We start from the raw sequence: 27,031 nt of genomic DNA, 5'->3' as shown, positions 1-27,031 counted from the left end.
AGGTTTGAGTTTCAGCTACATGTGTATAAATTACCCAATACAGAGTTGGCACTGACTAGACACTCAACAAGTGTCAGCTCTCCTCTCTTACTTCCAATGACACACTATTATTTTCTTCTTACCTCTGATCTCCCCAGTTGAACCTGTTTCTACCACACCCTTTTGCTAGATTTTTCTTTCCCCAAACCCCACTAGAAGCTCTGTTCTGGGACCTATGCACTTCTCACTTCTCCTTTTATTCCCACTGATGGGAATCACCCTCTCTCTGAAAATGACTCTTAGATCTACGGCTTGAGTCTCAGTCTCTTGCATTCTCCATGTCCTATATTTTTAGTAGCCTATAGGTATTCAGAATATTTTGCTGTCAGCTTCACTCGACATGTCCTAAACAACTCATCTTCTCTTTCCCAAGCCATCTTCCCCTACCTGAAAGTGTTCTAGGCAAAGGGAGAAATATGTCTGAAGACTGAAGTCAAGAGAAGAGTATGGACCCCTAAAGAAATGACAGAAATTCAGGATGACTGGGAGTTGGGGAGGGGAAAGCAGAGCCTGGAGGGGTGATCAGGGCCAGATTTTGAGAGCCTTGAGCCATGTTAAGGATTTATGAGTTGCTCATGAAACCCAGAGGGGAGCTCTAACAGTAAGCGGTTGGCTGTAGACAAAACAGTCCTTGAGAAAATAGACTCCAGAAGAGTGTTGACGTGGTGGCAAGGACTCCAGCGACCTGAGAATTTCCTGGGCACACTGGGGCAGGTCTGACTCCTAATAAGGAGCATTGAGAGCAGGTGTGGAGTTTCCCAGGAGTATTTCTGGAGTGCATACTGACTTCTACACCTTGAATGAGGTCAGACCTCATCAAGTGGTCCATGAGGTCTTTCATCATTACTCTTTGTGGTGAGGGTCAAAGGGGACTTTCTGGTACTGAATTCCTCCCCAGAGGGAGCATTCCAGTCTGGGCCATTGGGTTTTTAGTTTGTGTAACTATGGGCCAGTCAGTACCTATATCTCTTAGCACCTCCAGACTTCAAAATGGACATGAAGATACCACTCACTCCAACACTGGGAGTAAGATAAAATCAATGAAATTCTTTAAGGTCACAGAAAAGTACCTGGGAAATATGAGACTATTAATAAAAGTTAGCTGAAGGAACTTGGAAGAAAAGAGACAGTCTTTTGGAAATCCAATCCCCTGACTGGCGGTGACAGAGGTAGTGGACAGTGAGCCTGGCCAGCCTCACAAATCAGACTCTACTTAAGTAGCTACTGTCAACACGGTGTTGAGGGAGAGGAGATTTAGTGCTCATTCCCAGAGCCATCATATCTGTTGTGCTTCAGAGCATGTGAAAGATGATAAATCATATAGGAATATGAATTGATGCTGCTAATTTGGTGCCGAGCCCTTCCATTTGCCATGGAGTCGTCAGAAATTCCTCAACAAAGCCAGGTGCCCTTTTCTTAAAATTACATAACCAATCAAATAATAAATTCATTAATACCTAACATGAGAGTGACTCATACAGATTTTTGCATTAGGGAAAACAAGTCTGACAGCTGAGAGGTCTCACTGGTTCTAATGATCTAATCAGTAATTCTGTCCATTAAGGGAAGATGTGGCTTCCTGATTAACGTGGAACCTTAGCAGTGTTTTTAATAAAAGTTTCAATACGTACTGCTACTCAGCTGATGTCATGTTTAATTAAAACCTTGAAAGCTCCTAGAGAGCTCTCTTTTCTTTTCACCAGATGAGAAGATGCAGAATGCCTCTGGCGTAGGAAGAGGACAGCAGGGCAGGTAGGGGATGCAGGGCCGAGGAGGATTGAGAGGAGAGGGGCTAAGCACTGCTCACACGAGGATTGTGCTGATGCCAATGCCAGTTTCCGCCAAAGGACGCTGGGCCAAAATTTGACCACCTACTCTATCTCCTCACTTTAAGGGAGGAAAAAACTGAGGATCAGAGAGTACTTTTAAAAAACACGCACTGTGTTTTTTTGTTTTCTTTGCACATGGACTAGTGTAATAGGACTCAGTATAGAAAAATAGGGGTGACACTAAGGCAGTGCATGACCCTAAAGCAAACTGCTCTCATCCTAATACCTTTTATTAGGGACACCGTGAAAGTGCATGGCTTCATAACTTTATAAAGAAGGAAGGGAGCTGCAACAGATATAGAAAGCAAAGGGCAGTTGGCTCTCGATTTAAAATTACATGACACTAAGTGAAAATAGTGGGCTATAAAAATTATATATATATATGCATAGTATATATATATATATATATATACATACACATGTACTGATTCCAATTATGGAATATATAATATATATGTACACTCACATACACTGAAAAAAGACTGGAAGGAAATGCTCCCAAATATTAATAGTGATTAAAAGGCTCTGGTTGATAGGAGTATGAATAATTTTTATTTTCCTATTTTATACATTTGTATACTTAATGAATATTCTACAATGGGCATGAATTGCTTTTATAATAGAAAAACTTATAAACATATCATTCATATTATTCAAATAAGTATTATGTTTTAAATTATAAGACACCTTAAACCATACTTCTGTTCCCTATTATAAAATATATGAACAGCTAAAACTACAAGTAAAAGGACACATAGAAAATCACAAACCAAAAAAAAGAAAAAAAAAAATCTCTACTTTAAAATAACAATGTCCAGGCACTTAAGCTGTATGGTGTGGAACACTGTAAAAAGATATAGCTGTGTCATCAACAGATAAGTTACCCGCAAAGGTAACTTAAGAAACAGTGTCTGGCTTTAAAATGACTACAAAGAAAATCTGACAATAAAATTCACTTAAATATCTGACTCTGCAAAAAAATATTAGACTCTGTCCTAGAGGAGTGCTATGTAATTGAAAAGCCTATGGTGTAACAAGAACATCCTTAGAATAAGGGAGAATCCCAAATGTGATAAAATACAAGTGTGAGCTCTTAAGTCTTTTTAATGTTTGAAAGTCAACGAGGGACTGACCGCCAGGAATAGGATGGTGGCTCTTTTACTTGATAACACGTTTTTAAGCTGAAAAATCCCTTAGCAGGGGATGAGAAGTTGCCATTAAGAAAGCTGCGGGCTCGAATCATGAAGTACCAAGGGGGCTTTTAGGTTAAGCTGTTGAATCAGCCTGCTCTTGGGGTATAAGAATGTGACCAGGGCTTTGTTGGCAGGGCCTGCAAGAAAATGCAGGCTCTCAGGGATCTGCCTGGATCAGAAGGGTAGTATCTGAACTTGTACTTTCTGTTCAAGATGGGAAAATGAGCATAAGCTATACCTCACTTTTGCACACCAAACACAGGAAAGGATAGAACAATATTTGAATAATAAGAGTTAACTAATATATATCTCATACTGAAAAGCAAGAAAGAGACTTCTCACTAGACAAATAGTGATTCCTTAAACCTCAAAAGAGATAAAGAAAAAAGGGAACCTTTAATGGGCAACAGGGCCAATGCTTTTTGCCTACAGTGAAGCCAAGACCATCCTCAGGAGGGTGGCAGCTGGGTCATGATGCTCATAGGTGTTGCAGAACTAAGCTATGTCATCTTCCACTCCTGCCATCATACCAAGGTTGGGGTGCAGGCAGTGTTGAGCTGCTCACCTGTGTCTAGGTTAGGAAAGCTCCAGTCATGTGACACCAGGACCCAGAGCTGCCTTGCACCAGTGAGGATGGGCTGGGAACCACACCACCCATCCAGGAAGGGGTCAAACCAGTGACCAGCACAGGGCTGATCAGCAGCCACTTCCCTTCAAGCCTGGAGCTGAGGCCCTGCAAGATGGTTTCTCTGGGGTAGCACCTAGAATATTCAGAGGTAAAACCTCTAGTAGAAGATGAGCTCACAAACCAGAAATCCTCCAGCCTGTGTGGGAGAATAACACCTTGAAAGGCAGACGACAAACAGAAGAACTTACCTGAGGTGAATAAAGATACTAGAATAACCTTAAGTGAGCTTCTGAGTATCTTTAAGAAACTCAAAGAGATAAAGGAGGCAATAGCATTCATGGAAAAGAATATAAGATATGGAATAACAAGAGGGGGTTCCAAGAAAGAAAATCCATAGAAATTTTGGAAATGAAGGCCGTAAAAGAAGAAATTAAATCATTGTTTATGTGGAAAACGAAATGTTGAGGCTGAAGACATAGCTCCTGGCATCAGAGGAGAAGCAAACCAGAAGACAGGGATGAGGGAAGCAGACTCTGAAAGGTGCTGGGAGACAAGGCGAGATGTCCCACCGAGACCACGTTGCTGCCTGGGTGCCAGGCACTGCTTGTACGCCATGTTGGTCGCACAGTGTGGTGGGCCTGGGAGCTCAGAGGATTCAGGTAGGGCTGAACTTTTTGGGAGCTAGATGGTAGGATGAGATGACTCAAAGGGAGGGGCTGGGCACTTCAACAGCTGGGCTAGTGGATAAGCTATAAAATAGAAATTAGAGCACAGGGGCATGGTGGTGGGTTGGTGGGGGGTTAGGAAGGAACTCAGGTCATATATTTGGAAATAGGCAGCTTAGCTTGGAGAATTAAGAGAGGGCTAAGTGTCTCTACTGAAGCTTAATGGCAAATTCCTTAACAGGCAAGCCCAGGGGATATCCATCTACGTGGAAATGGAGAGGGCTGTTTGGGTCATCGACTATACTTGGTTAATGGTTTCAGAATAGGGTTTGTAACCTATTTACAACTCCTCAGAAATCACTCAGTTCTGGAGCTCAAATTCACTGTGAAATAGTTAAAAATAACCAAAATTGCATTTGCACACAGCTCTGCCTATATGCAGAGAAACTTCTTCTGTCTGATGCCCCTTCTAAAAGTAGTTTCAAACTAGCCAATTCAGAGCTTGGCAAGTGGTCTCTGTGAACAGTACAGAAATATCAGAGGGGACCAGGGAGTGGGAGCTTGGTGTTGAAACAAGCCCCACAGACTGGTTCTGAGTCTACAAATATTAATTTCATACTTAATCAAGATCTTGGGTACCAGTTATAGCTCCATCCTGATTTAATGACTTGATCCTGGGGCCTCAGCTTCCCCATGTGTCCCAGTGGATAATCATAACTCCTCCACCTTCCTGTGAGGATATCTGGAGTATCCATTGCAAGGATATGAATGAAAAGACTTTATTAACTGCGATGTGAAATCAGGGTAGTGACTTAGGGGGATATTCCCAGGGGAAGTAGGTACAACCCAAGGCCTGGATTCTAAAGACTCCATTCTTCCCAGTGGGAGTGTCAAGAGTACCTGTGGGTTTGTGTGATGACTGCACAAAGAGAACAGGACAGAATTACGGTGCTCACTCAGCTTCTCTGAGTGTTCTGTAGAGTCAAGAGAGCCGTGGGAAGACATTCCCAGAAGAGGAAAAAAAAAACAAGGCAGGCAGGAACCTCATACAAATAGTCCTGAAGAACACGTCCAGGGGAGCAGTGCTGGGTTCAGGTGACTCGGAACACAGTTTGGGCAGATTTCAATAAAACGGGTCCAGAACCTTGTCATGCCATTTGTGGTCTGGATGTCCCTTAGCAGACTCAGACGCAAAGCTTACTGGATCATCAGACCTGAGGGGGAGATAGAAGCTCTGAGGCAAGCAGCTTCACGGTGGCACAGAAGGAAGCTAGACAGAGCTGGCCAGAAGCCCTGAGGCTGCCTCCTATGACACCTCAAGGTGTGAGGGGACCCGAACTCGGCCTGGCTCAGAATTCTCTGGGGTGTGAGCCTCTCATGGTAGGATGCTGATTTACTGGGAAGTTAAATGTCTGCCACCTAGTTTATGTCACTAATTACCTGTGCTGCCACTGAAGTAATCGAAATCTGAACAACCTTGATATGAATCATATATTTTTGTTTTTTCCTCATAGTCGGCCAACAGGATAGAAGTTATCATTTTCCTGAAGAAAATGGCTTGATTTTTCCCTGATTCTTGTTGCACAGGGCTTGGACAGGTACTACCACATTCCACTGACCCAGGGAGTAGCCAGACCTGGGTTCCCTCCTAGCTCGGGATCCAACATGGACAGGCTTGTAGAAAAGACTCTTTTCACAGAATCACAGACAGCCAGGCCTGGGGAGGACCCAGCAGTCACCAAGTCCAATGGCCTTTCATGGAACTCTATTTTTGAATGAACTCCTGCTCTGAAGGGCCCTGGAGTCCCTCCACTCAGTCATTCTTAGGTCACCTGCCTGGAGACTCTTGATGTATAAAAGTCCTTTATTTTTCAGTTTAGGGAAGGGTAAGCAATGTGCCCAGGACCACATGACAAGGGATGGCAGTACTGAATCCAGAACGCAGCACACCTGACTCTCAGTTGCAGAGTTCCTGTTCTGCTTCACAATGTCACTACCTCTCACCTGCCTCCCAGGCGAGGAAAAAAGAGCAGGATGAAGAGGCCAGAACCTCTGGGAAAATATAGGAAGACACTAAGGAAGGCACAGGGAACTCCCTCTCCTGTGTCACATTTGGAGACAAGGTCATTCCCTCACACTGCCCCCAGCACACTGGGCTACCACATTCTCTCTGAAAACTTCCTGGAGCATTTACTTACCTGATAAGACTATGAAGGATTAAAACTCACCAGTCAGTTTATCAGTTTGACCTTATAATTCCTCTCTGCCTAGAAGACTTCCTTTTTTTTTTTTTTTTGCGGTACGCGGGCCTCCCATTGCAACGGAGCACAGGCTCAACAGCCATGGCTCACAGGCCCAGCCGCTCCGCGGCATGTGGGATCTTCCTGGACCGGGGCACGAACCCATGTCCCCTGCATCGGCAGGCGGACTCTCAACCACTGCGCCACCAGGGAAGCCCAAGACTTCCTTTTTTAGCCACTCTTTCCTGGCTGGATATCACTCATCTTTAGGTCTCTGTTCTCATTTCATTTTCTGATTCCCCAATTTAAATGATATTTCAGTGTTATAATTCCTAATTAACTCTTTATTTTCCTTCCTATGACATTAGTAATTACATAAAAACGATTCAAATTATTTGTTCAATATCCATCTCTCCCATCAACAATAAGCGCCACGAGGCTAGGATCGCATCTGTCATTGTATACCCAAGGTCAAACACAGAGGTTGGCAAACTACTGCTTGTGGGCCAAATCTGGCCTGCTGCCTGCTTTTGTATGAACCAAGAACTGAGAATAATTTTTCCACTTTTAAATTGCTGGGGAAAAATCAAAAGTATAATATTCTGTGACATGTGAAAATTATTTGAGATTCAAATTTCAATGTTCATAAATAAAGTTTTATTGGAACACAGCCATGCTCCTTCATTTAAATATCGACTCTGGCTGCTTTTGTATTACAATGGCAGAGCTGAGTAGTTACAACAGAGAAGAAAAGCAGAGAAGGGCCATGCTGAAGTTCAGACATGTGTCGGGGATTAAACTCAGACCTTTCAAACTCCTGCAGCGTTTCCACTTATTGAATTTCTCCAAACTGACAACAAGGACTGCAAAAACCACGGCCCAGAATCTAACCTGGCCCTCACAGCCGGTTTTCTAGATATCCGTGATAGGTAAATATCCCCAAGGACCTGGGATAAAAGGTGCTTTGTTAAAAGCCACTTTGAACACCTCCCTGAGAAAAGACACTTACAGGGATAAAGCATTTCTGGTGAAAAGGGGCCTGATGTGTTCTGTTTGTGCTGAAGTTGAGGTTTCTTTCCATTCTACTACAATATGCAACAACCGCAGGAGTTTCATGTTCTGACGCCAGCCACATCACTCTGCTTTATCTTGCTTTTGTTCCTGCTCACATTTCTGACGTGGGAACAAAGCCACAGGCCTGTGCAAACAAATGTCCCTGGATTAGAGTGCTCTGCTCAAACCAGCTGTATTAAGGTGGCAATACTGGTGTTAATTCAAGTCTCTCGAAAAGTCAGTGAATCCTTCCTTCAATCATTGCCATTGGAATATTCAAGCATATTTCAACTAATAAAAATAGGTGATGTTTAATGACGCTGGGGGCTAGGGTAGCTGCTGGAGAAAGCTATGGGGAAGGCAATAATCTAAAGCTCAGAGGAAACCATGTTTGAGTTGATAGCTTCAATCTCATAAACTCTCAGGATTGGAAGAGGTCTTAAAAGGTCATCTAGCTGTTAAAGACTGAATATGTCCTCCTAAAATTCATGTCTTGCAGCCCTAAACTCCAATGTGATGATAAAGGTGGGGCCTTTGGGAGGTAATTAGGTTTAGATGAGGTCGTGAGGGTGGGACCCCCATGATGGGATTAGTGTCCTTATAAGAAGAGGAATAGAGACCAGAGTGCTCTCTCTCTCTCCAACATGTGATGACATAGCTAGACAGCAGCTATGCAGGATTAGGCATCTGCAGGTCAGAAGGAGAGCTCTCACCTGGAGCTGAATCTGCCAGGACCTTGATCTTGGACTTCTCAGCCTCCAGACTGAGAGAAATAAATATTTACTGTTAAAGCCTCCCAGGCTCGATATTTTGTTATAGGAACCCAAGGTGACTAAAAAGCCAGCCCATCCACACACCTGAATTTCGAGTGTCCTCTCCATAGTTTCTGCTTGAATTCTTATGTGATGCCGCCTCCCCACCCCTCTAACAGAATCAAAATGACTAATGATCATCAATGGAAATTTGTTCCCTATAAGTCTGACCTCATATTCTTGGTTCCATCTTTTGGATTCCATTTCCCTTCCATGAAAGAGGCCCATGACTATGCCATGTGTCCCCACCTCTCACCCCCGTTGCCACACCCCCATAACCTTACCAGCCATCTTTTTCTAGGCCCAGCAAGCTAACATTTCCTAACCATTCTTTATACGATATGCTTCCAAGTCTCATATTTCCAATAAAGTTTTCAATAGAGAAAATAAGCAGCCAATGTGTTAGATGCTCACTTCATTTCCCTTCCCTGACTCCCTCCCAGGAATGAGGAAATGAGTTGCAAGTAAGTGAAAGCCTTACTGGATAAGCCACAATGTGGATCGTTAAGAGTTGCTTTCAGTTTGGACCCAAACAGGTGTCTTGTGAAAATGGCATAAAGAGTAGATATTCCTGGTATCAATCATAGAGAAAAGGGGCAGGACCCCAGGAAGGAAATGGGAATCTAAATGGGCCATTACAGGTCTTGGGCCTCTGTGTTGAACCTCAAAGAATTTAAGTGTATTTGAGAGTTCTCCTAAGTGTAAGGGAAAGAAACAACAGCCCCTGCCACATAGAAGTAGCTAGAACCTGGGCACCCCTGTGGGCAGTTGCACTGAAGAAGAATGAGTTCACCTCTTGATGCAGATTATCTGGTTCAATGGTTGGCCAAATCTAGCTTGTTGCCTGTTTTTGTAAATAAAGTTTTATCAAAACTGAGCCACACCTATGATTTACCTATTAACTATGGTTGCCTTTGTGCTATAATAGCAGAGTTGAGTAGTTTGTGACAGAGACTGAGCCTCAGTAGGCCTAAAACATTTACTAGCCCTTTACAGAAAAAGTCTGCCACCCCCAACCTAGTTCACCATTTCTGGTATTATATCCTTACAATAAGGGCTGTGGTATTCCCCCTTAGGCCAGAGTGGTACAGGGAGCAGTGCCTCTCTCCTCGAGGAGGTGGCAGCATTAGAAATTGGGAAGAACCCTCAGTGGGCCAGAGGATTCCCTCTCCAATATCATCATATTTTCCCTCTTTATTGGATTATTCCTGAGCAAAGAACATATCTTTCATCTCAAAAAGCAAACCAACACTCTCTTGAACCCCATCCCCATTCCTCTGCTGACATTTATAACAGATCTTCCCTAAAACATTGTCTATACTCATCTCCCCCAATTCCCTCTTCCTATTCTCTCTCGAACCCACTCTACTGAGGCTTTTTCCCCTACCACTCCCCTGAAATGGCTCTTGTCAAGGTCACCACAACCTCCGTGTGGCTAAACCCAAGGTCAAGTTTCAGTCATTGTACTCAGAATATCTACAGTATTCTACAGATAATGAGCCTTCTCCCCAAACACTTCCCTCTCTTGGCTTCTGGGATCCTACTCTCCTTTGGCTCTCCTCCTACCTCACCAGCCCCTCCTTCTTAGTATTCCATGGGTCGCCATAATCCCCCTGACCTCCAAATGCTGGAATTCCCTAAGGCACCTCACTAGAATGCCTCTCTCTACCCACATGTTCTCTAGGTGATCTCATCCTGTCTCATGGCTTTGAATGCCAGTGACTCCCACATTTCTATCTCTATCCTCAGTCTGGAATGTTCTTTCCCCAGAAATTTGCTTGGCTCACTTCTTTCCATGTTTTTGCTAAAATACCACATTATCAGTAAGGTCCTCCCTGATCACTCTCTGTAAATATATGTATAAATATCACCCTCACCCCTCACTCCTGCCTACCAGTGCTCCCTTAGCATGCTTTTTTTTTTTTCTTCTTAGCACTTATTACCATCTGAAATCCTCTCTAAATATATTTAGTTATTTCTCGGTTGTTTTCCCTCATTAGAACATAAGCTTTATGAATGCAGGTACTTTTTTGTTCTCTGATACAATCCAAGGGCCTAAAACCCTGGAAGACGCATAGTAGGCCCTCAGTAAATGCTTCAGGGTGGATGAATAAAGGTGTGAGTTGCCTGCCTCGGGATTCTAGGAGTCAACATGATTTCATAGCCGAGGAAGCTAAGTTTAGGTCTTTTTGCCTCAAATCACATGGCTTGTAAGTGGCAAAACTGATATATGAATCCTGGTCATGTGATTGATGGGGGGGTGTGGACACAGGTTCCATTTCTGCTCTCATGTAGCTTTCTTTTTTTTTTTTTTTGTGGTACGCGGGCCTCTCACTGTTGTGGCCTCTCCCGTTGCAGAGCACAGGCTCCGGACGCGCTGACTCAGCGGCCATGGCTCACAGGCCCAGCTGCTCCGCGGCATGTGGGATCTTCCCGGACGGAGGCACGAACTCGTGTCCCCTGCATCGGCAGGCAGACTCTCAACCACTGCACCACCAGGGAAGCCCTCTCATGTAGTTTTTCAGTGAAGGCCGACTTTGAACAGATAACGGCAACTTAACCCTTGACCTCTAGGCCAGGTTCTTCCCGAGGCTCCTTGTTACCACCAAAATGACCCTCTGAGACCAAGGTTTTTGTCCTTAAGCAGCCATTACTCCTTGTGGCATAAATCTTAGAGGATTCTGGAGCGTGAAATGAATTTTTACCTCACATTTAAGATAACCTTTTCAGCTTTCTAAACTATGACTATTATTAAGTAGTGAGTATCTTGTGTGGTTTGTCACATGTCCCTGTATCTCCTGGTTGGTCTCCCATATTTGCACTTCTAGTTTTTAATGCCCATACCTTAGCAAGGTGAATGGTTTTAATTTTGTTACCCTCACCAGAGTCTAGTCCAAAGCACTGAGTCTGCCCTTTCATTTTGAGAAGGTTCTGCTATACAGTGGCCAGTGGGGAGTGCCAGGGGTTCTGTGAGATCTTTAGCCCGTCCTGGTGGCCCACGTAAGAAAAATGTTAAGAACCATTGTTACAGAGGTCTTCCCTCACTCATCTCTCCATTCAAAGTGAATAACATCTTAGAACCCAGAATCTTAGATTTGGATGGAATCACCAATGTCACATTGTCCCACTATTTTGCATCAGTCCAGTGACCCCTGAAACATCTGTGACATGAGGGTCACCTCCACTTGAGCCTCTTTATCAACAAAATATTTTTACTCTCATGTAACTTTCCTTAGGTTGAGTCAAAAACAGCCTCACCTAAAGCCTCTGCCCATTGGTCTTGGTTTTGTTCTTGAGACCTAGTCTCATGTAAATCTCACCTTTCACTTTATTGCCAGGTCTTCAAATAGTCCTGTGAGCATACAAAAAAGCACTAGATCCATTCGTGCTGGACCTAGATACCAATATAACTCTTTTGGCTATTAAAATGAATATTGGCTAATAAATCTTTCTATTTACCCCCAGGCAGCAATGGAGTTAAAAGTACTGCCATTACCATGGTGTGGATGGAGAAACCAAGGCATATGGATGGCAGATGACTCACTGTTGGCACAGTGGACAAAAGATTCGGGACTACTTGTCTTTTGCTCTGACTTGGATTTCCTAATGTAGTACATACTCCAGAGAAAGCTATTATAATAACGACTCTAAGAACATTAGAATTGCTATTATTGAGAAAGATGCAGTTTCATTTAAAGGGTTTCATTCTGCTTAGATGAGTTCTACTTTCTGCTTTCCCTTCATTCGAATTCCATGTTTATTATTTCCACTCCACTCCTGGCCTGATAAAGCTAAAATTCCACTCACACCATCCAGCAAACTAGACTCCAGGCAGCAGCAGACAGGGGCATTTGGTCTTCTGGAGACAATGGTTTCTCTCCAGTTTGGTCAGCAAGCCGGATTTAAACTGACAAGATCATAGCTCTACAAAAATAAGATCTATTAATTGTCCTGAGGAAGGAAAAGGTCATTGGGCAAATGTTACCCTGTATCTCATTTTTCAGCTAGAGTCTGGGCATCAGCATCAAATCATTTCTCTGTAACTAGATCCTGCCTCTCAGCAGTAATTAAAAAAATGACTCAATAAAATCATGCTCTATGTCTGCTTGTGAATTTTGTTACTTGAATACATTTCACTTATACCGAAATCAGTCTGGAGTTGCTGATGCTGTACTTTCCTCAGGACCCCACTGCAAAATGTATTGAAGGTATCTGGGACCATTAATTGATTCTCCCGGATTCCTGTTGTAGCCCATTTCTCAGGCTTCAGCTCCTAAGGAAGAACAGATGTTTCCTTCACATGACCTGGGTCACTAATAAAGGCAGGGTATGGGAGGGGGCAGTCAGGGAAATGTTACCCATCAGACCAAATGCGATTTATCTGATAGACTCCAGGGATGGTGGGCTGCAGGAGAATGGCAGCAAGAGCACCATCAAAAGTATAGGCCTTATGGACATATGTACACTACCAAATGTAAAATAGATAGCTAGCGGGAAGCAGCTGCATAGCACAGGGAGATCAGCTCGGTGCTCTGTGACCACCTAGAGGGGTGGGATAGGGAGGGTGGGAGGGAGATGCAAGAGGGAGGAGATACGGGGATATATGTATATGTATAGCTGATTCACTTTGTTATAAAGCAAAAACTAACACACCATTGTAAAGCAATTATACTCCAACAAAGATGTTTAAAAAAAAAGTATAGGCCTTGAGGGGATGGAAGATGTGAGACGTTGTACAGGGAAAGGAGGCTGCAGAGGATATTTTCTCTAGCTCTCCTTGGTGCTTTGTGGGCAAAACCCATAATGCTTTGCCTCCTTGGGCTATGGAAGCATATTTTCAGATTCAACAAACATTTACTAAGTATCTACTATGTGCCCATCAAAAAAGTAAACATTCTCATAAATAGTACTTCATTTAAACCTCATTATAACCCTGTGAATTAGGTGGAGTTGTAATGTGGGTTTGGGGGATTTTTTGCTTGCTTGTGTGCTGTTAGCAGTTTGATTAAATGGTTATGTCAACCATCTTAAACCTTACTGGGAGACTGGATAAATAAATGAACAAACAGCAGACAGACACATAAGTTCTTCCTCTCCAATATTAATGCCACTACCTCTTTACCAGAGCAGATCCAGGCAGGATGACTTGCCCAAGATCACATGGCCCGAAAGTGGCTGAACTGAGATTTGATGCCAGGGTGGGCACCAGAACCCATGTTTCCTCCTCCCCAAGCCCCACCCCACTGCCTGCCATGTTAATGGTCTGTTTAATGCATTTGTACTCAGGAGATATCTTTGTCATCCCATCTCGGTAGTGTTCTAGCAGTATCTCTGATTTTAAATGTGAAGAAATTTAAAAAATAAGCCTTTTCTAATATAACTTGCATCTGTTCCCTTCACTTTTAGCTTCAAGTTTGCTGGGGATTTTTGTTTTTTGTTTTGGCTGTGCCGCGAAGCTCGTGGTATCTCAGTTTCCTGACCAGGGACTGAACCCCGGCTATGGCAGTGAAAGCCCGGAATCCTAACCACTAAGCCACCAGGGACCTCCCTCAAGTTTGCTTTTTTAATTTTTATCCGGGTGATCATTAAAGTCCCTGATAAGTTTCATTTCACTCTGCTTTCTTGGTCTCACTCATTCCTGGCAGTCATGTCCACATGTCAGGGTTTCAAGCTGAAGACAAATGTAGGAATTCTACTTCCAACATGGATAACTTCTCTTCTGTTCTCAAAGTTATCATGAGATCAACAAGTGCTGAGCCAGCTGAGGAGGAATCACCCTTGTCCAGAGGAGAGTTCTCTCTTGTGGTCATTCTCTTTCCAGCCACTGCTCTTCTGACCTCTTCCTTCTTTTCCCTTGGCCTCAAGCCCTGAAGCCTGGCCTGCTGTGGAGGAATCCACAGTGGCAACTTCTCCAGATACTTCAGCTCACAAAGTGGATGGGGGTGGGAGTGGGAGGGCTACACAGTGCTTACTGAGGGCTTGGGCTGTTAACGTTGAGGAGGAGGGGAATCTGGGAACAGGAAGTTTTGGTGTCTCCCCTCCTGTCTTTGGACAAAGTCTCTCTCCTTGACCTAACTCTCACCAGGCTCCTAAAAGCCCTCTGCACCTTGACCTTCAGTGTCCCTCCTTGTCCGGCCTGTATAGCCCAAATGTAGTACGAATCCTGTCAAGTCAGTTTATCCAGATCCCCACCCCCGATATCTGACCAAATTACTCATGCGGCACCGCCCCCCCCTCCCCCGCAGGTGATGTCTGATCACCCAGGCCTGCCTTCAGCAAGAATCCTGTTAGGTCAGCGTAACAAGAATTAACATACTTTCGAGCGGTTTTCCATCACCAACTGCTCTTTGGCTATAAATGCCCACTTTTCCTTGTTGTATTCAGAATTGAGCCCTGTTCTGTACTGGGGTCTCTTTTCTCCTACTGCAATTCTTCCCGAGTCAAATCTGTTTTTACTGCTGTAACCACTGTCCAGCTCTGGTTCTCTTTGACGTGTCAGCAATCAAAGAACAACGCCAGACCAGTTTGGGAAGAAAGGAATCAAAGCAAATATAAAACTTAGGGAGCGTGACCTCCTCTCACTCTGGATGTGCTCACACAAGGGGGGGTTGGAGTAAGCATACATGTTCAAGTACAACAGCAAACATGAACGGAGAGCAAGTTCATGAATTCTAGTCCTGTTAACATTTCAATCCCCAAATTAATTGTTTAGTCATAAGTGTTCTGCCACAATTGTGGTCATATCAGTAGCTTTCTGTCAATGAACCTAAAAAACTTTATTAACCCAAATTATTTTTTGAATGCTTATACCAAAAGGAAGCCTGGAGCTAACTTTAGTGCTCAACTGCAATCATAAATTTATCCCAGATGCCTGGCATTTCTCATTCTCCTCTCCTTTTGATTAGTTTTGGCTCCCTTTCCATTTTTAATTGTCAAGGTTTATTTGAGATTTAACATAATAAATCATCTCAATCCTTTTTGCATTTCTACTCAGGAAGTCAAATTAGCTAATATTTTCAGATGTTGACATTCCTTTCAGGAATAAGCCCTTACTGTAAAAAAATCAGCTTTGGAAACACAAGTGTAAATGGAAACACAATCCACTGGCTCGCACACTGCTCTTCCTTGTTGTGGACGCCAGCAGACATTTGGTCCGCAGCTGGGCATGTAACACTTAGGTACACAAGCACCTTACACATCTATGTCTCCTACACCAAGGAAATAAAGCCCTCTTCTCTATGGAACAGAGATTCTGAACACCAGGTAGTGGGCCTGACTTCAGTGTTTTTCCATAACAAATAAACAGCATTTTGTACCATTAAGTGAATTTGCACTGTCCAAGCAAAATGGCTTCGAATACTGCCAAATGCGATTATCAAGACTGATTTACTCCTGCCCTGCGGTAGCCTGGCTACTTAGCTTTGTGCAAATTCAGCTGGACTTGCTTTTCCTCTGGCTAAGCAGAGACAGGGCCACTTCTAGCGAGTCAGGGAAAAGGTGAGCTCCACAGCACAGGGAGTAATGGACAATAAAGCAGAGCCATGGTTTGCTGCCTAGCTCCATCATCTTGCTTCCAACCAGTGTTGATCTGGCCCAGGGAGCTCAGGCTGTAGGAGACTCAACAGGGATGTCAAGGATCCGAAAAAGTGAGGAGGAGCCAGAGGCAGGGTTACTTTCACTCCACTCTTCCTGTCATTCCTTCCCTCAACCAGTGCCCTGCTTTTCTTGGACCCCTGGGTCCTTGGACACCCGCTGACCAGCACCCCCTGCCTCTTCACCCCCTCCCTTGACAGCAACCCCTGCAGCAGGTTCCAGGGGGCTCTGGCACCAGTAGGACCTGGTTAGTTACCCCAGCTCTGCCACTTGTAGCTCTGTAACACCTGACTTCTTGGAAATTCTATTTGCTCAACAGGAAGAATAATCCCCACCTCATGATTAAATTTTAACGTATTTTAAAATGAAAACAGAATATCAAAAAAAAAAAAGATATCTGCACTCCCATGTTTGTTGCAGCATTATTCACAATAGCCAAGATGTGGAAACTCAAGTGTTTCTCAATGGATAAATGGATAAAGAAGACGTGGTATGTATGTATGCATGTATGTACATATGTACATACATACATACATACAATGGAATATTATTCAGCCATGAGAAAGAAGGAAGTCCTGCCATTTTGTGACAATATGGATGGGGCTTGAGGGCCTTACGCTAAGTGAAATAAATCCATCTGAGAAAGACAAATACTGTATGATAACACTTATATGTGGAATCTTAAAATAGGCAAACTCAGACAAACAGGGAGTAGACTGGTGGTTGCCAGAGGTTAGGGGGTGGGGGAAATGGGGAGATGTTGCTCAAAGGGTACAAACTTCCACTTACTAGATTAAGAAATTTGGGAATCTAATGTACAATGGTGATTGATTTTAGCTAATAATACTGTATTATATACTGTATTATATACTTGCGTGTAGATCTAAGAGAGTAGATCTCAAATGTTTTCACCACAAAAAAGGAATGGTAACTCTGTGACAGGATGGAGGTTGTAGCCAATGCTATAGTGGTAATCATTCTGCAGTATATAAGTGTATCAAATCACCACTGTTGTACACCTTAAACTTATACAATATTATGTGTCAATTATATCTCAATAAAGCTGGAAAATATATATATTTTTAATTTTAACCTATTTCAAGTGACTGGCATGATGTTGGGGTACCAGTAAAGGCTCAGTTATGGTTAGTTCCCTTCCCTCTCTATCCTCCAGCCCTCGCCCCCCACTGCAGACTCACCTAGCTTGTATCTTTTCTTCAAGGTTCTCCCCTCTAGACTGATAGCACATTCCATCCCCTCCAAATGATTCAGAGATTGACACGTATTCTCTCCTTGACCAAATGTTAGTCAGGCTCGCTGAGCCCAATGAGGCCCCATCCTCCAGGAGCCCAACTTAGCAAGAATCCTGTCAAGATGGTTTAGCCAGAATCTTTCATCCTCAGTATCTGATCACCCTGGCCTGCTTTCAGCAAGACTCTTGTTATGCCCATTTATCCAGAATTCCCCATTATTCCTGATATTTCCTCTTTCTAATTTTATGCCCTCACCCCTTCAATCCTTGGCTATAAATTCCCACTTTTCGTTGTATTCGGGGCTGAGCTCAATCTGTCTCCCAAACTATAAAATCTCTATTGCAATAGTCTTGAATAAAGTCTGCACTACCATTCTTTAACAAGTGTCACGAATAATTTTTTTCTTTAACAAGACCTCAAGCATCTGTGCTCTTGCTTGTGACTTTCTGAAATTTCTGTTCCCTGTTCTCGTCTTTCCAACTTGGTTAAATGATATTCACTTCTATAATGTCAATTCCTTTGCACAATTTTGACGGGCAACCCTCACCGCCACTTCCAAGGCCTGTCTAGTACAGGACTCGGCACCAGACAGCCTGGAGTCAAACCCCAATTCCACTTTTCTTTAACTTTTGACCTTGGGAAAGTTATTTAACCTGTCTGTACCTCCGTTCCCTCATCAATAAATGAGGAGAATAATTCTACCCCCCACACTGGACTGTTGTTGCATGAATTCTATTGAGTGCTTGGATATAGTGTCTGGCTCACAGTAAGTGCTCAGTACCATTGCTGTTATCTCTTCTCACATTTTATAATTATCTTTGTTATTAATAATATCTGCCCTGTCCCCACCCCCAATCCTAGACCAGGAAGCTCCTCCACAGCAGGAGTGGGTCTCACTCATCTTTGCATTTTCCCTCCAGCTTCACGTCACCATGGCCCACCGTACGAACTCAGTCCCTGTGCTGATAACAACTGGTCTGATAAAGAATTCATGGCAGGTGTTGATGGGTCCCACATATGAACTCTCTGGCAGTTTACTTCTACATTTTTCAATAGCTTCGTTGAGATATCTTCAGTATACAAAATCTATATATATTTAAGGTGTATAACTTGATGTTTTGATATATGTACACATTGTGAAAAGATCACCACAATCAAGCTAATTAACATACCTATCACCTCTACAAAATTACCATTGTGTGTGTGTGTGTGTGTGTGTGTGTGTGTGTGTGAGTGTGTGGTGAGGAGTTTAAGAGTTATCCTCTTCACAAATCTCAATTATACAATACAGTATTGTTAACTATTATCACCACACTGTACGTTAGATCTCTAGAACTTAGTCATCTTACGTAACTGAAATATCCTTTGGCCATTTCCCTCTCCTCCTAGCCCCTGGCAACCACCATTCTACTCTCTGTTTCTATGAGTTTGACTGCTTTAGATTCCACTTATAAGTGAGATGATGCAGTATTTGTCTTTCTGTGTCTGGCTTATTTCACTCAGCATAATGTCTCCCAGTTCCATCCATGTTGCTGCAAATGGCAGGGTTTCCTTCTTTTTTAAAGTTGAAAATATTCCACTGTGTGTGTATGTATGTGTGTGTGTATATATACATTTTGTCTCTATTTCTGTATCACATTTTCTTTATCAATTCATCTGCCAAAGTATATTTAGGTTGTTTTCATATCTTGGCTACTGTAAATAATGCTGCAATGAACCTGGGAGTGCAAATATGTCTTCATGATCCTGATTTCAGCTCTTTTGGATATATACCCAGAAGTGGGATTGTTGGCTCATATTGGTCTTGGCAATAATCTTTTGGATGTGACACCAAAATCACAGGAAACAAAAGCAAACACAGACAAATGGGATTACATTACTGCCGGGGAGGGGATGGGCCAGTTCTTTAGAAATGCTCCTAGTCTTTGACCCACATTCAGCCTAGTTCATAGCAGTCAAACCAGCCTTTTTTCAGGGAAAGGCCTCATCTTAGGAAACCAATGTCTCTGATCAAAGGTCAACTTCAAAATCCAATCCAGAAGCAATTACAGCAGTGTTTTAAGAACCACAGTTGAGGGTCAGAGTTCAACTTTTTTTTTTTTTTTCCTGAAACAAGTTGCCTCTGCCCGTTGACAAACAAGGTTGAGTCTCAGGGGACTATAATACAATTCTAATTTAAAATCTAAAGCTCCATGCTCCTTTCAAGTTGTCATCAGTTTGCCATACTGCTTTGTTGAAAAAAAAAACAAGGTCAGTGGGCATGAGCTCTGTCATTTTGTTTCACCTCCATTTCAATGATGCTCTGCCCCTGAATCCACTTGCCCTCATTTTGGGAAAAGAAGTTCCCTCCTCTCCAGAGATAAACCCTCCCTCTGTGCTACCGACCTGTCCACTCTCTCTCCCTCAAGGAACTGAAGACATGGATCCCGCCCCCAGTTCTCCTCTCTCCATCACCTGCTACCACCTGGTGCAGAGTTGCCCAAACTTTGGAACAGGTGGTTACTACTGGTGATGTGCAAGATGATTAAAAATAAAACACTTTAAAATAGTTATGCATTTAATTTGAATATGTATTAAGAAACAAATTATATAACTAGAACATCAAACCCATAATTTTGCAGATATTACTGCTTTAGGTGAAGTTAAATATATTTAAGTTTTTTAAAAAGCTAACTGACTTATAATAATACCAAGTAAATGACAGCAGGAGGGATATGTGGCTTTGGAAACAATGGACTGAAGTTTGGATGGTCTGCACAGTAGAGAGCCCTGGGCTGGCAGCCAGGAGTCCCTGCTCTGCCACTCACTCTCCATGTGGCCTCAAACACATGCCTTAACCTCTCTAGGCCTCCACTGGGATTGTTTGTGATTTCACGGGGCTGGCTCTTTTCCTGATTTTCAAATTCACTCAGCTTTTCCCAGTGTGTTTAAAAACAACCTCTCCAAAGTATTCCTTGGGTGTGCTGAACCCTCAAGTTTTAGCTCTCTCGGTTCTCTCCATCCCTTTTTACTGTGTGAATTCTGAGGTGTTGCATTCTTAATCCCTTCCCTCTCTTAAAAGCCCCACAATCTGCCTGCAAGCCTGATGGCTCCTCTGAAAGAGCCCTTCCATGTTACTGTGACTTCACAAACAGCTGCTAGTATGCAGCTTCTGGAATAATACAACTTAAATGGGCTTTGTGGACAGGCCTAGGAACCCACCCTGATGCACAGTGTGCTCTATCCTAGGAGAATGGATTCTGAGCTGCCAGCATCTCATTCACAAGAAGACTTTTAGCACCTATCTCCATTCATTTATAGTTGAAGACCCCTCCTGGATTGTCGAACAACATGCAGCGAGGGTCCCTGTGCTGCTGCCCTCACTTGCCCTGCTGCTGCCTTCTGATGATGTGAAGGATGTTGGAGGAATGCCAGGAAGCAGCTCCTGGGGCACTGGCTTAGTATTATGGGCTGAATCAGGTGCCTATACCCACGGTGAGGGCTTCCAAGGGACATCAAGCAAGGGCAGCTGCCCATTGCAGCCCCAGGAGAAGCCTGGGGTGAATGAGGACAAGCAGCTGGGCTTCTGGGTTCAACGGGGCCAAATGATTCCCTTTCTTCCTGTCTTAATCTCTTAATGTGCTAAATGGCAATAATTAGTATTCAGAACAGGAAAGACTTGGTGTTAGCTTGCTAGCACTGCTGTAAAGAAGTACCACAACAGAAAAGTATCATCTCACAATTCTGGAGGCCAGAAGTCCAAAATCAAGGTGTTGACAAGGTTACTTTCTTCTGAAGGCTGTGAGGTAAAGGATCCCTTCCAGGCCTCTCTCCTTGGTTTAGAGATGGCTGTCTTCACACTCACATGGTGTTCTCCCTCTATGTGGCTTGTGTCCAAATTTCTCCCTTTCATAAGGACATCAGTCAATTGGATTAGGGGCCCACCCTCCTCCAGAGTGACCTCATCTTAACTGATAACAACTGCAACAACCTTACTTCTAAATCAAATCATATTCTGAGGTACTGGGGACTGAGGGCTTCAATATATGAATTTTTGGAGGGGCACAATTCATTCCACAGCAGACATGAAGAACCGAACAAGGAGCCAGGGCAGCTGGATTCTAGAACCAACTCTACTCTACGCAGCTGTGTGGTACAGAGTACACTGAGTAGGTTCTCTAGGCCTCAGGCTTTTCCTGGGCCCCTCAGTCTGAAGATTTAAGACTAGACCATCTCAAAAGCCCCTCTAGCTCTAACAGCCAATAGCTTCATCATCTAACTGAAACACATCCAAATATTAACAAAGCATTTAAAACTTCTTACATGGAAGATACAGTATAAACACTAAGAAATAATAACCCCCGAGTCTCCATAGAAAAAATGCATACAAATTCAAAGTGGTTTTCAAATATTATTTCATTAATCCTCACAAATCCCCTGTGAAGTAGTACTTTTAAAGAGTAAACTGACAACTGTGCTATAATCTGGTCAAGTAAAAGAACAGTATCTGAGACAAGATGACAGCAGACTCATCTGCCACAGGGAGGGCTTAATATTCAAAGGCCATGCAAGTCGGAAACAAATAGGAAATTTCATCTCAGGTGGCTTCCAAATAGGGGTTGGAAATGAGGTCTTGGCTGCCATCCTGGGGGACTTTCCAAAGGAGGGAGGGGAGATTTATGAGCAGAGTTTCTAGAACACATGCATCATTCATGGCCTCTAATTTTTCATGCATAAATATTTGAGCTGATATTTAAGATCTAGGAAATCTTCTGGGAGGGAATTACAATGTTTTCCTGAAGAGTGAAGAAAAACACTGCCCTAGATGATTTTCTTTTTCTTTTCTTTTCTTTTTTTTTTTTTTAATACCAGGGCTAAAAAGTAGGTGAGGTTGAGATTATGGAGATGTGGCCATTTCACAAAAGCCCTCCCCAGCCACTGGCCATCATCCTGATTCTGACCAGCTCTCAGAGACAGCTGACCACACACTCTATCCCAGGACACTGATCCCACATTCCATCTAGAAGATGAAGTGGGCAATTGAGTGAAGGAAGCCGACCTCTGGGCACGGGACAAAAGGTTATATCCAGGTTTGGACTTGCACAAAGGCCCTCTGCTATGCTGGATGATGGAGAGGCCAGGAAGACACTGCTTGATCAGCCCAAGCTTAAATAGTTCCTTCACTGGCCAGGCTTCTGGCCTGAAATTCCAACATTGGATATTTTTTTGGGGTTGCAAGAATTTCTATCTCCAAGTGACTCCCTTTAAAATCCAAATTCTTCTAGACGTGTGAGGGGCTAGACCTCTTAACTAATCACCAGCATCTTAGTGTAAAAGTTTGTCCTAACAATCCTACGCTGTGGTGTTGAGAGATTACTTAGAGAGGAACTGGCTATGGTAGGTTCCGAAGACTGTGGTGGGAACTAGGAAGGAGGAGAGGAACAAAAAACAGGTGTCATAGGGGTGGCTGGACGACTCTGAAGATCATTTCTGCCTGTTTCATTACTCTGTCAGATGGGCTACAGTACAGGTTAACCTCATTTTAGTGAAGCAGCAATACTAGTAGTTTACATGTTAACTTTACTTAGTGAAGCATCCATACAGCTAAACTACTGTAACATTTAATACTGTGACCCAATCGGCAAATCTAATCTTATGCAGTCAGAAACTCCATTGCAGGGTCCTACTGAGATTGCTTTTATTATCAAAACCAAAGAACAACAACCTTTAAAGACTGTAACTTTAAAAGAATCCAGCTTCTCTGCATGACCTAGACCCAGCCTCACATCTCAACACTCCTTCAAACATACCTATATCCAATCTCTTATAGTTCCTCAAATAAGCCAGCTCCCTCACACCTCCACTGTACATGCTGTTCCCTTGGTATGGAATGCCCTTCATGGCCCCTTCACCTGGCTAACCACTATGCTTCATTCAAGACTAAACTCAAGCCCACACCTTCCAGAAAGCCTTCCCCAACTTCCTAGGCCAGGTGTGGGTCCCTCCCCTGCATCTGGCAGCAACTGCGACTCTGGTCATAATTGTTAGTTTAGTTTCCAGTTTCTTCCTCTAGAGCATAGGCAGAACCAGTGGTCTCCATCTCAGCATCCCCAGTGTGAGACCCAGTTCCCAGCACCTAGGAAATGCTGAAAAATATTTTTTGTGAATGAGCCATTATCTTACCTGTTAAATTTGCTGATTTAAAAAAAGACAGAACTCGACTCTGCTGAGGGTGCGTTGAAGCACTCAACTTCTACTTTGTGGTGGAAATATAAATTGTCTCAAGGCCCTTGGAAAGCCATTTGGCAAGACACATCACACACAACAGTAACATCATAGCCTTTGACCTTGACACTCCTGAGAATCTCTCTTCAGAAAATAATATAAGCTGTGACAAAGTGATCACCATGATGATATTCAGGGCAGCATTACTTAAAATAGAAAATACCTGGAATGAACTTAAATGTCCAATAACAGAGGAGTAGTTAAATTGCAATCCAATGCAATGTTTCATGACCATTAAAAATCATGGTTATGACCCAAACAAAAAATGGGCAGAAGACCTAAACAGACATTTCTCCAAGAAGACATACAGATGGCCAACAGGCAAATGAAAAGATGCTCAACATCACTAATTATTAGAGAAATGAAAATCAAAACTACAATAAGGTAACACCTACACTGGTCAGAATGGTCATCATTAAAAAGTCTAAAAAATCTACAAACAATAAATGCTGGACAGGGTGTGGAGAAAAGGGAACCCTCCCGCACTGGTGGTGGGAATGTAAATTGATACAGCCACTATGGAGAACAGCACGGAGGTTCCTTAAAAAACTAAAGCTAGAACTACCATACGGCCCAGCAATCCCACTACTGGGCATATACCCTGAGAAAACCATAATTCAAAAAGAGTCATGTAACACAATGTTCACTGCAGCTCTATTTACAATAGCCAGGACATGGAAGCAACCTAAGTGTCCATTGACAGATGAATGGATAAAGAAGATGTGGCACATATACACAATGGAATATTACTCAGCCATGAAAAGAAACGAAATTGAGGTATTTGTAGTGAGGTGGATGGACTTACAGTCTGTCATACAGAGTGAAGTAAGTCAGAAAGAGAAAAACAAATACCATATGCTAACACATATATAAGGAATCTAAGAAAACAAAAAAAAAAAAGGTTCTGAACAACCTAGGGGCAGGACAGGAATAAAGACACAGACATAGAGAATGGACTTGAGGACATGGGGAGGGGGAAGGGTAAGCTGGGACAAAGTGAGAGAGTGGCATGGATATATATACACTACCAAATGTAAAACAGATAGCTAGTGGGAAGCAGCTGCATAGCACAGAGAGATCAGCTCAGTGCCTTGTGTCCACCTAGAGGGGTGGGATAGGGAGGGTGGGAGGGAGACACAAGAGGGAAGAGATACAGGGATATATGTATATGTATAGCTGATTCACTTTGTTATAAAACAGAAACTAACACACCATTGTAAAGCAATTATACTCCAATAAAGATGTTAAAAAGATAAAAATAAATTTAAAAAAATTTAAAAGTCTACAAATAACAACTACTGGAGAGGGTGTGGAGAAAAGAGAACCCTCTTACACTTAAGATACAATCTGCATCTTAAACATGGGTTTGCCAAGAGAGGCAAGATAGACGAAGGTATTCCCATCAGAGGAAACAACCTGTAAAAATGCAAAGAAGTGAGAAGAAGCACAGGGCTCTGGAAAACTGTTCACGATATGTATAAGAGACTGAGTGTTTGTGTCCCCTCAATTCATATGTTGAAGCCCTAACCCCCAGTGTGATGGTATTAGGAAGTGAGGCCTTTAGGAGGGAATTAGGTTTAGATGAGGTCATGAGGGTGGTGGAATTAGGTTTAGATGAGGTCATGACGAGATTAGTGTCCTTACAAGAAATGGGAGCTCTCTTTCCACCATGTGAAGACACAGCAAGAAGGAAACCATCTGTAAGCCAGGAAGACAGTCCTCACCAAAAACCTGACCATGCTGGCACCCTGATCATGAACTTCCCAGGCTCCAAAACTGTGAGAAATAAATTTCTGTTGTTTAGCCACCCTGTCTGTGGTATTTTGTTATAGCAGCCCGAGAAGACCATGACAGTGTGATTTTTTTCACTCTACTTTTCTGCTTCAAACATGATTGCCTTCTAGCAAGACAGGTCTCCATCTCTGCAGAGATGATGGTAGAGGTTCAAGGAGTAGGAGAGACTTGCAGTGAAAAGAATGCTCCTCTTATTCCTTCCCCAGCTGTCAAACATCACTGCATCCAGGGGCTTCTCCAAAACCATCTGCAATCTACCCACTGCAGTTATTAGACCTGCTTCTAGGAGTCTGGGTGCAGTTTCCAAAAGAGAAAGATACCAGTGTCAGGTAATCATGCTCATCATTCTCTAATGATGCTTAATGCCAGGCACCGCAGTGGCTCTGAGGCCTGGCTGACGCAAAGAGGCTTGGCTGGGCAAGACACACTCCAGAAGGCAAACAGCAGCCTTTTCCAGACCACCATGGCGCTGTTTCATAAAAGATTTCTCTCTAGCCCAATTATAAGAGAAAATTCTCCTCTGTTCTCTGGCCCCAGCCACCCTCTACACAGAACCAAGAGAGGATAACATTTTTTCATGCATTCTAAAGCAGGGCTGTTTGCAAGGAAGAACACTTGTCTGCTCTCCACTCCCTCTCTCCCAAAACACCGCTCACTGTTGATGCTGCAAATTTCTGCATCAGATGGCTGGTAGTCCATTTCTGTTCCCTAATTTAGCAAATGAAGATGAGTATTATATTTACATTGTGTGAACTGCAGTGGGCCAGGGAATTGTGAAGCACTTGATCCATCCAACTTAAGTCTTGTTTCTTGCAAACGTGTCTCTGGCTGGTTTACTGCTAAGACCCCAGCAGGAGACAGGAATGAGAAGGCATGAGTCACGTCTTGTTTGTTACAACATGAAGATGTCCCAGGACTTTTCAAAGCGTGAAAGAAGGTGGAATGATGAACACTTCAAGTTCTATGAATCAAATATGAATTGAACTGTAATCAGGGCTTAAAGTAGATGGCTGCATAATAAGTGCTAAACAATTCATCTTTCTGTCAGGTGGCAGAAAGTAATTTATTCATTACCATTTAAGCAAGAAGACAGTGTGTTTAAAGACAGAAAAGTTTAGCGTGTTCCATTTTTGATGGCACTGCAAAGGGCCCAAGTTGAAAGAAACTGCTGAAAAAGGGAAAAGGAGTGAAGTAATCTTTAGAGCATCAAACCTTGATTTGGTTTGGGAAATATCATTAATTCTCTTTCAGAATTCAGTGGAGAAATCAACAGGGCTTAGTTGAAGAATTCTTCAGATGAAGAATTAGTAAATTCAGTGAAGCTTCATCTTACTTTATGCATCTCAGGCAGTCCCCAAACAGCTATGTGTAAAGTTAAAAAGTAAGTATTAAGCTATATTTTTTTCCCTTTGACTTCCGTTATGATTTCAGATATATGTTTCCTTGAGACCCACAAATATAATAAAAGCACCATTTAGTCCTCTTATGATTCACTGAAAGCATTCTACCTTTGTCAACATGAAATCTATGAGCATTAAATCGTCCCACAAAACCATAAAACCAATTTATGCTTTTCTGTATAATCTTGGCACATTCAGGATGAATCACATGTATTCCCCATTAAAACATGTTATACAGCAAATTTTCACTTTACTGCAATTTTTCGTG

At 42.9% G+C, this 27,031-nt stretch overlaps 1 protein-coding gene across 1 annotated transcript in view; it reads right to left on the bottom strand.

The window, feature by feature from the left end:
* Positions 1–27,031, bottom strand: part of LOC137205550 (ALK tyrosine kinase receptor-like) — a 541,956-nt gene that overhangs the window by 204,370 nt on the left and 310,555 nt on the right. The window lies entirely within an intron of this gene.

The sequence above is a fragment of the Pseudorca crassidens genome, chromosome 14 (genome assembly GCF_039906515.1).
Source record: "Pseudorca crassidens isolate mPseCra1 chromosome 14, mPseCra1.hap1, whole genome shotgun sequence".
NCBI classification, from domain to species: domain Eukaryota; kingdom Metazoa; phylum Chordata; class Mammalia; order Artiodactyla; family Delphinidae; genus Pseudorca; species Pseudorca crassidens.
The sequence above is the reverse complement of the archived record's forward strand: the minus strand, read 5'-3'. Positions and strand labels throughout refer to the sequence as shown.